Below are 11,924 nucleotides of genomic sequence, written 5' to 3' on the forward strand. Positions count from 1 at the left end.
GGAGACATAAATATGTTAAAATAACAGGCAGTTGACACACCTAATCAGTCTCATTATTTTGTGCTTCACAATGTAAATTGTGTTGTATATTCCCAATATTTTAACTAGGAGGAACTTTTTTTTCAGCAGGGTTTGGCTGATAGAGACTCTACCCATAGACTGTATGAATCTATTCATTCTTTAAATAAATTATTCAAACTATCTCAAGGCAGGATTAAATAATATTAAAGTAAACATTTTCGTGTATTCTTGTACATTTACTCTCAGAGGCCTTTTGTTTCTGCTAAACCATACTCCTCTCTCAGATCAAGAACAAACAAAAATTCTATGGATCAAAAAGGGTGAGCACAATGCCCTCTGATGTGTCACTAACCCAATGAGAACAACATCTGACAACAGCTGTGGATTTTGAATGATGCTCAGGTGAGCCCCAGTAGAGTTCAAAACTGGATATCCTCTATAGGTTAAAGACAACACAGCCTAATCGCCTCACTGTGTTTGTCACCAGCTTGAGCATGAGAAGGGACTGGGGGAACAAAGTGTTGGTGCACAGCAGTGAACCTTTGAAGCTGCTGATGAATTTTACAATAGTAACATCTGGCCCTCTGGTGAGAAAAGTTCTGTCCCACTCACAGAGAAATGCAGGCTTTGGTTTAAAAATGACTGACGACAGACAGAAAGGTGAGGAGATGCTTAACCATCAGCTTTTCTGCTTGCCACTGAAAGGGGACTGTATGCAGACTACAACGTTTCTAAGTTCAGTTTCATTAGTGAGATATATTTCCATTTTCAGCCAGTGGTATGAAGCTTCCAAAGGATGCAGGACATCCAGGGCTAGCACAGGCCCATTTTATGTAGAATACCTTGCCTTTGTCATCCACAAAGGATTTATGCAGTGCTCTGAATTTGAAAGATGTTCATGTCATTTTAAATTTTATACTTGCTTCTGCCAACAAATATCCAACACTTCTTTCAAATATTGAAGCATTAAAAACAACTTTGGTAAAGATACAACATGAAAGTAGAAAAATCCTTTTAAAAAGGATAATTAAAATTAAATATTTGAATATAAAGCCAAATTCACAGTACCATAACTTTTTCTTGTCTGATACCAGGTATCTTTGAGCAGCTATCGGTATTGATGGCAGCCATCTTCACTGATCAACCAAAGGGCCACTGTTTTTTCAATAAGCAAGAAGAAAAAGTCAACATCTTTCCAGTTGGGGAAAAGAACTTTCCTTCTGGGAAGGAAGGGGATCTCTTCTTGCACAGACTTGGCAGTGGTTCTCTGTTCCTCTACTACAAGAATTACAAGAGTGAAATAGAGTGGAAAACATCAGATCACCAAGGTCATGTGATGAATGAGGCTGTTAGAGCAATTAGATGAGTTTTATCTGTTTTGCTTGGTAAAATAGAATTTTAAGTCGACTCATCTATCTCATCACACTTGATTACTCTGGAGGTCAAACTTGCAGAAAACATTTAGAAAGGTAACAGCAGGAAAACTGCACATATGGGCATCAGATTACTTGTAAACATATTTTGCCTAGCCTGTGCAAGAGAAGACTGCAAATACCCTGCAGTAAGGGTAAGATTCACTTGACCTAAGAAAATCTATCAAATGTTTAGGAGTTTAGTTTAAACCAACTCTCCAGGCGTATTCTGTAACCAAGGAAAAGAGCCAGACCCCTCCAATAAGAATAATTTCCTCATAAAATAACAGTCTAAAATAGGTGAGAAGAATCAGTCTCTGCAGATTTCTCTCTCTCTGTCCATTGCCCATAGAGCAAGCACAGATGTTGAGCTCAGACACAACACCTAACATTTTGATGGATGAAATTATCCCACACCCAGTGACTGAGCAATGGCACTTAGCATTTCATGTTGATTCACGTCAAGTGACTAACACTGAAAGACACAACTGGAATTATATCAAATGAGTTCTGCAGTAACTGCATCCACCCTGAAAAGGACCCAGGCTTCACATCGTTCAGCTCTAGGAATGCTTTGCTTAGAGCAAACCTTTTGCAGTTTGAAAAGCCAAGCTCATATGGGGCTGCATTAGCAAAAGCACAGCCAACAGGTTGAGGGAAGTGTTTATTCCCTTTGGTTCAAGAGAGGAAGCTCATCTCAAGTGCTGTGACCCACTCTGGACTCCTCTGTGTAAGCAACACCAACAAACTGGAAGAAGTCCAACAGAGGGCTATGGAGGTGATTAAAGGGCTAGAGTAAGGAGGGACATTCAAGAAGAGGCTGAGGGAACTGGGATTTTTCAGTCTTAGGAAGGCTAAGAGAAAACACTTTTGCTGTTTGCAACTACCTAATGAAAGCATATAGAGAACTTGAGCCAGATGCTTCTCAGTGGTGCAGAGTGGAAGAATGAGACACAAGAGACATAAATAACAGCAAGGGAAATATATTTATAAGGAAAAAGTCTTCATAATAAGAATGGTCCAACACTGGAAAGGCCTGTGTAGAGAGGCTGAGGAGTATCCATCCGTGGAGATATTCAACATTCAGTTGACACAGGCTCTGGGCAAACTGACCTAATTTGGATCTGCTTTGAGTAGAAGGTTGTGCTAGATGATCTCCAGACATGTTGTCTAATCTAAATCATTTCTATGCAATGGTTGTGAGAGAAAAAAAGAAAAAGAAAGAGAATTTTATGGTTATTTTGAAGAATGGTATGGAATGTGACACTGAAAAGATTGGGTGATATACAAATCCAGGATCACGATTCAGGTAAGGTCATGTGTGTAGGATCGATCTCACCTAACTTTAGCTGTCCAAAATGTCAGTGTGCAGTCTCATAACGGAGACTACATTCCCCTCTGTAATTAAAAGACAGACAGACAGATCTTGAGGATGGGAATTGTCTGATTTATTTCAAACACTCATCTTACAGTGCAGTGAGATTCTCCGTAGATTTCAGTCTTCCTACTGAGAGATCCTAAATTACTGTCTCGGACTAGACACCACCTTTCAGGTAGTTTCTGGGGAGGATAAAACACATTCTTGTTTCAAACAACAGAACTACACATATATTCAAAGAAATACAGAAATTATTGACAAGAGATATTAAAAGTAAAAGTCATTTTAGGAGAGAGGGGAGTCAAAGTAATAAGCACAAAGGTACAAAAATATTCCATGTCCTTTCATGTCTTAGTGGACTTTCAGCAAAACCAAAGAGCAAGATTCAAGCTGTTAATAAATTTGTTTTCTTCCCATAGTACGTAACATAGGGGAGTTCATTGCCAATAGGTACCATCAAGCCAAAGAGGAAACATAAATTAAATTTTAACATCTTTTATTTTGTGAGATTATACGTTCTTAAAATAATCTTAAAATTACATTGGCAATGCTGAAATTAAGGCAAAACCAGAAACCAGTCAAACACATATTAATATAATAAACTGTAGAAAGTTACTTTATCACACAGCAGCACAAAATAATCAGTTTAAGGTAATGTGCTTTGGCTAATAAATAAAACGAGATCCCAGACTAGGCACAGGACTGTAACTCAGCCTCTTCTCAACAGCCATATCAAATAGACAGCAGACTGGTAGTTATATTAAATTAAAAACAAAAATCAAAAACTCACCCATCACAGTACAAGTGACTTATTGATATGAGCTAGGAAATTCCTTGCATATTATTGCATAGATGGTCTGCTCTCCAACATGTCTGATACTGACCACTCCCTTGTTAAAGCTAAATACTGAATTAAATAGACTAAAATTTAAGGGTGTGATCTAGTATAGAAATTGTTATGTTTCTGTGTTTAAATCCATTTTAAAAACTAACTCAGCATTAATCTCTTCCATTACACTGAAAAAAAAACATCTTTCAGGCATATCCTTTCACTTTTTTAAAAACATCTTCTACATATATACTTTGTATTTTGTACATTGTACAGACAATTCAGATCAGCAAGGCCACTATAAAAACCTAATCCTTCCACCATACAAAACTCTACACTAATTCTTGAGTCTAGTCAATCTCCTGGAGAAGGGGTGGTCAAGATGCACCTACTCTACTTTGCCAGATTTTTCTATCAAATTATTTGATTCTTGTTTCCAGTCTCCCTGAGATCCCTGGGATGTAAGTAAGGGCCCATCGCAGCTCGTGCTCCACTCTCAGCTGCCTTTTTTTAACAGATGGGGTTCCTCTTCTGTCACATGGCTCCTCTTCTGTCGAAACCACATGCAAATGAAATTCAATGAATAGAGTTAGATGCATGAACAGAGTCCTCTAACCTGCTACACAGTGGAGGAATATTGATATTTTCAGCAATACATCAGATTCAAGTCCTCCATAAGGTGAGATATGTGAGCAGCCTCTAGCTGCAGGGTCCACATATCCTCCACATGGCTGGAAATAGCCAGAGCATGATGGAGGACACCTGGAATTTTTTTTACGTGGGCAGTACACTGTCACAGTTGTTCCTATCACAAAAGGAAAAGTGGTTCTTTTAAATACTTCTAGCTGTAAATAATTTATTATACATTTCTGTAAACTCTTTTTAGGATTCAAATGCTCACCATTAATATGATATTACTACCTGATTGTACTTTGCTCACTTCAGTTTCCTGGCACCGAGTCTGTTAAAAATTTCAATCTGCTATCAACAGTATGTACCAACAGGATTATTTACAAAAAAAATCATATGACTGCCCCTAAACTTTTTTCTAAATAAGTTAAATATACGCAGCTCTTTTAGGGATCAATTTTAATTTATTGGTTTTTAACCCAGTGCCCTCTTGGCAGTTCTTAGTTTTTCAATGCCCTTTCTGAAGTGTGAGTGATGTAACAATGCACACTGAATCTGTATTGGTGTGGTGGGTTGACCCTAACTGGACACCAGGTGCCCACCAAAGCTGGTCTATCACTCCCCTCCTCAGCTGGACAGGGAGAGAAAATAAAACAAAAGGCTCATGGGTAGAGATAAGGACAGGGAAAGACCACTCACCAGTTACCATCATGGGCAGAAGAGATATTGCCAATCTAAAACAGACTAGAGTAATGAGTAGGGGCATGCATCCAAAGGAGGCTGTGACTCCTTGGGAAGCCTGTGCTGGAGCAAGCTCCTGGCAGGACCTGTGGCCCACTAGAGAGAGGAGCCCATGTAAGGCCAGGTTTGCTGACAGGACTTGTGACCCCATGGGGGACCCACACTGGAGAAGCCCGTTCCTGAAGGACTGCACCCCATGGAAAGGGATCCATGCTGGGACTGTTTGTGAAGAACTGGAGCCCATGGGACAGACTCATGTTGGAGTAGTCCTTTGAAGATTGTCTCCTCTGAGAGGGATCCCATGCTGGAGCAGGAGAAGAGTGTAAGGAGTCTTTCCCTTGAGGAGTAAGCAACAGCTGAGACAATATGTGATGAACTGACTGCAGCCTCCATTCCTCATCCCCCTGCTCTGAAGGAGGAGGCAGAGAATTCAGGAGTAAAGTTAAGCCTAGGAAGAAAGGAGCAGTGGGGGGAAGGTGTTTTAAAATTTCTTTTTTATTTCTCTTTACCCTACTCTGATTTGATTGATAATGAAATTAATTAATTTCCCCAAGTCAAGTCTGTTTTGCCCGTGATGATAATTGCTGAGTGATCTCTCACTGTCCTTATCTCGACCCATGAGTCTTTTGTTAAAATTTCTCACCCCTGCCCAGCTGCAGAGGAGGAGTGATACAGTGGCTTTATTGGACACCTGGTGTCCAGCCAGGGTCAATCCATCACTTCATATAAGTAGCAGCCTGCATATCCTACACAGTCTGTACAGAAAGCTGGGCAACTCTACAGATAAGCAGGATGGCTGTGGCATGAGGATCCTTCATATGTGAACAAAGCAAGGTGCAACACAGATTTCTGCATCACTCACTTTTTCTTGATTTCTGTCTATCTTCTCCCAGGCTCTCCTAGGGACTTGGTATGGAGTTCAGTGTTGCTCAATAACATGTCATTGTGCATTGGAACCTTTCACTATATGAAGTTATTTCAAAGTTCAAAAAAACAACATAAAGTTTCAATAGTAACAATCTGCTGGATAAATCTAGCTTAAAGGAGTGGAAACAAAATTTACTCATGACCTTTTACCATAAATGCTGTGACAGACCCTTCCTGGATTTGAGATTATTCCTGTCAATTTTTGAATGTCTAGGTAGCACTAATAACTGGGACAGCCTTCTCACTCATCACAAACTTGAAGACCCTCTGTAACTTTTTCTTTATAGTCTGTTATATCCTCCTGTTTTGTGCCAAAATTTGAAGAGGTAGCAAAGACTAAAAAATAAAATATGTCTGGGATAATACCTAGTCTGATATAATATTTATCAAAGTGCGATTTTTATTTTAATAAAAACAGTAGTAAATCAAATGTGGTGTCTGCTACACAGCAGAGACAATACAAGAATTGGTTATATAGAATCCAAATGTTCCCTGCTTGAAATGCACACTATAGGTTGATGGCTCTGTGATCTCTTTGGATACTTTTAAAAGATGTTTGTGGGGGTTTTTTAAGTCTGACATGCATGTTTGCCAGAATTTTGCAAAGCCAAATTAGCAGGCTGGAATACCGCTGAATATATATTTATCTGACATATAATTCACAAGTCCATTAACTATTTTTCCTCTTCCTCAGCCAAAAAAATTGTATTTTACAATTTATTTTTGACTAACAAGCATCCATATTCTGTGGAATCTCAGAGATTAACCCCAGACAAGAGTCACTTTGGTTCAATTTTTTAATGTCCTACACCAATTCAGGCATTCAGATATTGCTGATTCCCATTATAGACAATGCTGTAGAAGAATATTCTCCACACTCATCATATTTATCAATATTTAACCATTTCAAGTAGCACTGCTTGCCTAAGGTTTTTAAAAAGTTAAAATTATTAAAAACAAACAGAAAAAGAGTTGAAAAATCCATAAAACTTCCTGTATTTGAATTTCCGTCCAATTTATTGAAAGGTTTCCAAAACCAAAATCTGATAATTAAACTTAGTGGATTTTTAAGAATATTTAAAAAAAATAGACATGAAAATAAAACTTTGTGTAGTGATAATTGACAGTGGATTATTAGGACCATTAAAAATTTGCAACACAGAAAAGAACAGGTTCAGCTGCAGAATGTATAGTAACCAAATAGAAGAGAAAAACATGAATACCAATATACCCATGCGAGCCCTTAACCAAAAAAATCAGCAATATGCTGCCCTCCCTAGTCAGGTGTGGTGGTTTGGAGCTGGCTCCCTGCCAAGTCCCCGATACTACAGCAAAAGCCTCCCCCCGCCTCCGACAAAAGTCAAGGGAAAAGAGGAAAAAAATCAACCAAGAGACCCAAAATAAGAGAGCTAAAGCAATATATAAATATATTTACACTTATATTACATTTATATACAATTACAAAGACTACATATACATAAGAAAGAAACTCCCAACACCCCCAAAGGGAAAGGGAAAAGAGACAAAACAAAACAAAACAAAAAACCAAAAACCAATCAACCAAAAAAACCCAGGTATATACAGTCAATAAAGAACTAGCCAAAGAAAACCTTAATACTTTCCTGGAGAGAGCGCAATCGCGCCAAACGCCGCCACCACACTACCAGGCCCTGGATCAGCAGAAACAACAGGCCCCGTAGGCCCGACCAGGCCTCAGCTCCCACACGAGTGAGACTGGCTGCGGGAGTCTGCCGTCTCCAAACCCTGCCAGAAGAGAAGAGAGGAAGAGGCTTCTCTCTCCATCTTATTTACATGTTTGATTACTTAAAGGAATAGGATGGAATACTTCCTTCCTGGTTGCCAGGAAGGAAGGCCTAGACTCAAAACCATTACATCAGGAAAGATCAATCCAAGCTGTAGCAGAAAATGAGTCTATGTAGGACATAGAGGTTTGAAAGGGAAATGGTATATCGACCTTCCAAGAAAAGAATATGAATTTGCAGTAACAGAATAAACAAAAAAATTATATGACTTATTTCCTAGGGTATAATTGTTGTTTAGAATTTCTTTGAGGGGAAAGGATAGGCAGGCAAAAATATTTAGGTACCAGGCAACGCTCACATTAAAACTCAAAAAGTAAACTTATCATGAATACCCTCTGAACAAAAATTAGAAGAAGGTTTTTAACCATCAGAGGAAAAAAAATCTCATTCAATTCCTATTAGGAAGTCTGGAAACAAAACCTATCTCCTTTTAAGTTGCAGATTCAGCAGTTCAGAATACAGGCTGTCTTTGTCATTAAAGAATTGTGCAAAATGTTCTGAGGATTTACAGTCTTCTGTAGTCCTATGAAATTCTGTACTCAGAAAACTGCATTGTTTAACTGCAGTAAATTGAAAACTAAAACTTTCAACCACTTCTTAGTGCTTTTGCTACAGAAGGACTCATTTAATGGGAAAAATATGGTATCTAAATAGAACTACCATGATAGCAGAGTCAGTCTTGAACAAAATGGGATTACTGAGATCATTTGCATTGCCATCATTCACCCAGAGTTACTCAAAAAACTCACACATCTCAGACTTTGGCTTGGGACTCTTCACACATATAAGTTGATTTGCCTGTAGGACAAAATTCTCATGGATTTTGCATGACTGCAGCAGAGATTATAACTGGGTATAATTGCAGTTTCAGAGAAAAATCAGTCAGTATGATACTGATACTATTATTAATAATTCTTGTAATATGAATGTATTGAAACCATTGTTCTGCAATTCCATGTTAGTGCAATGTTTTTCCTGGAACCAGCATTATAAAATTCCTTACAAGAGTTGCATTCTTAACACATAAAAGTAAGAAACTGTCACCAGGGAATTAATAAAGTTATTCTGGAAAAGGCCGGTATTTCAAATTATATGCAGGTAGATCCATTAGGTGCAATTAAAAGGTCTAACCAGTTTGCCTAGAATCTCTGGCACAATTAAAAACACATTCAGCTCAAGTTGTCTGTGAAAAATTTCTGGACACTCCCATATAGGACTGTTGTGTCTCCAAATTAATGATAAGCTGCAGATGCCATAGCATAGTTTCCCACCCTTGATGACAGTGCACCTTGAGAAGACAGCTCTGGACCCTTGAGGCCAAAAAGTGAGAGAGATTCAAAAGACAATAATAATATGTTTACAGCAAGCAAAATAAAAAAAACCAAACCAGGAATCTCCTTCTGTGACTATTTGAGAAATTATAAAAATCTTTTGATAGAGCTGGGGCAAGATAACGTCTGTGGGTAGAGAAAATACCCTTTTTGGGACATGAGATACATCTGGACAAAATGGAGAAGCTTCACCAGATCTGAAACAGAAAAGCAAAGTTCAAGTTCAGTATTGGCCGAGGACCTGACAGGACAAGCAGACTCATGTCCACTAATAGTAAGACTTCAAAACCAAAGCACATGCATATAGTAATTTTTCTGGCAAACAAACAAAGGGACCAGCCTTTCAACAGCAGTATCTAGTGAAGGCTGGGCCATTGGGGAATATGGTTTCAAATAATTTATTTAAACAAGACAAGATTCTGATCTCATTAGACTGGTGAAAATCCAAAGTAATTCCAAAACCTTCTAGTCTGGGGTTCAACAACCTTAATATGGAGGGGAGGGGGGAAGAGATCTCCCTTTTTAATAATATTGACATAAGAATTCTGTTTGATCTTTGTGGGTTATGCTTCAAACATTGTTTCCTTTCATTAATTAGGAAGGTTTTTATTTATTTCTACTTTTTACAGGATCATCTTTATTCCTACTTCACTTTTGCTATCTTACAGTTCCAAACGCCTTGGAGTTTTCTATTTTCTAGTTCCACCCTTCTCAATGGATTTACAACAAACTTTGTTGCATACGAAGATCAAAGCATTCATCCTTAAGCTAGCAAACTTTTCAGATGTGAAAAACAATGTAGAAAAAAAACAAATACAAAGGTTTCTTAAAAAGCAGGGTGTGTGTGAAAGATGGAGACCAACTGGGCAGCCTCAAGTAAGACACATACCGGCAGCTGCCTCTGCACCAGGGAATACAGTTATACAAAGCACATGTTCTTCCAGAACCTCTGAAGATGTCACAAGCAGTTCCCAGATCCCCCTCTACCACCGCTCAGCCACATCAGCCATCCCCATTGTCTGGAAGCAATCACACTGACCGCACTGAAATTTTCCACATGCATGTCTGTGGGTGCTCTGCGAAGTCTACCTGCAAGGTGGGACCCAAACTCCATTTGCTGGAAGCTCTTTCCCTGCCTGCCTGAGACATATGGAAATGTTGGTACATACACTGGAGCTGGGGAAAAGAGTGTCTGTAGCCAGGCCACTTGCCCTGAGGCAAGGTGAGAGGCCCCCTGGTACTGACCTGGCAGCACAGACCAGCAACAGGCTGTGCCCCTCCAGCCCGTCCTTCTCCTCCTCCCCAGTCCCTGCCCATCCCCAGTGCCGGAGGACAGCCTGTCGGCACCGCGTCAGCTCTCCAGGCAGGAATCCCACTGGTATCTCTGACGAGCTACTTGAAAATGAGACAGCCGTCTCTACAAACTCGTCCTCAATTTCTATTGAATGATTGATTGTTTTTAAACTAGTGCATTGTATATTTTGGGAAAGAATTTATGATTTACCAAAAAATTTCCTGCTGAAATAAAGCCAAATGGAGGCTGATCTGGGCCAAGTTGCTCAACGTCCACGAACAAGAACATGTTTTTCTTTTTCTTCCTTTCTTGTTTTATGCATGTTTCTGGACTCATTTCATCAGCTGTCAGTAGTTAAATACCATTTCAGAAAAGGGTTTATTATTGTAATTTCCTCAATTATTCTGTTTGTTTCTGCTATGGTCTCCTGAAACAAAATCAGTCAGCTAAAGATTTAATAATATATTTTCCCCTGCTGCTCCTCACAAAGGGCCTAAGCCGTCAAGGTGCTCTGTTTCCTGAGCTGGTTTGCACCTTCAAGACCGTGACCTTAACTGAGGGTTTTTGCCTGTGTGCTCCGCTATTGCTCTCCAAGGGACATCACTGAATTCAGTTCACAGCCAGCTCATGTCCCCAGACCATACCCAATGGCACAGCAGTGCATGATAACCAGGAAAGGAAACCGATGAGAAATGAAATGGAAAGCAAAAGCCCTTTTTCATCACATCAACAAAGAAGAAAACCAGAACAGATACACTAAGTGGTGAAAGCAATCCAGCTTAAATATACACTAGACAATGGGTTAGTTTAAGCAAACGTAGGTGTTCCTCTAACAGTATGTATCTTTTGAAATGTTAAATTAAATGTACATTAAAATATTAGGAAAAATCTGATATGAAAGCTATATTCTTTAGAGGAGAGAAAAGCAACTATTTTTCATGTAAGGCTAAGCAGAGCAGAACCCACCCTCTGGCAGATGGGACATGCTGAGCACATCGGGGCTGCTCTGACACCATGGAGGTCAATGGAAGGCTCTTGCTGGATCTCATAGGGCTTTGGATGAGAATCCTGGCCATAAATGATGGTGGAACACAGCAACATGAAGCGACATCAAGCAGCCCTGGTGCTCCCTCGCCGCTCCCCCAAAAACAAGACTGCAACACAATGCATGACAAAGGCATAGAACGAGGCAGCCAAAAAATCATGAGCCTCAGATGTTCAGAGTGTGACATCTGCTTCTGGCTCAAGCCGTTCCTATACAGAACTCAGTTGCCTTTCCTCCAAGACACCCAACAACAGATAACCTCAATTTATGGGTTCCAATACCGTTTATCTTAAATACAGGTAGAGATTATTTGGCACACAATGGAAATGTAACTATTTAAAAATCAAAACTAAGCAAAATCTATTTACAGCTTTGTAATTGCCCTGTGAATCATGAATAACCAGGCCAAAGCTTTCAGTGTCAAGATATTCAAAATCATGATTCAAACCTTGAAAACAATCATTTGGCTATAAAAACTAAGTTTTTTAAAAAA

At 39.3% G+C, this 11,924-nt stretch overlaps 1 long non-coding RNA gene across 1 annotated transcript; it reads right to left on the reverse strand.

Moving 5' to 3' along the window:
* Positions 1 to 2,859: 2,859 nt before the first annotated feature.
* On the reverse strand, positions 2,860 to 7,696 carry LOC135410198 (uncharacterized). The gene is made up of 2 exons (XR_010428550.1): positions 5,874 to 7,696; positions 2,860 to 4,190 (listed from the first exon to the last, which is right to left on the reverse strand). It is a non-coding gene; the product is annotated as an uncharacterized LOC135410198 (long non-coding RNA).
* Positions 7,697 to 11,924: the final 4,228 nt, after the last annotated feature.

This window comes from Pseudopipra pipra, chromosome 1 (genome assembly GCF_036250125.1).
Source record: "Pseudopipra pipra isolate bDixPip1 chromosome 1, bDixPip1.hap1, whole genome shotgun sequence".
Taxonomy (NCBI): domain Eukaryota; kingdom Metazoa; phylum Chordata; class Aves; order Passeriformes; family Pipridae; genus Pseudopipra; species Pseudopipra pipra.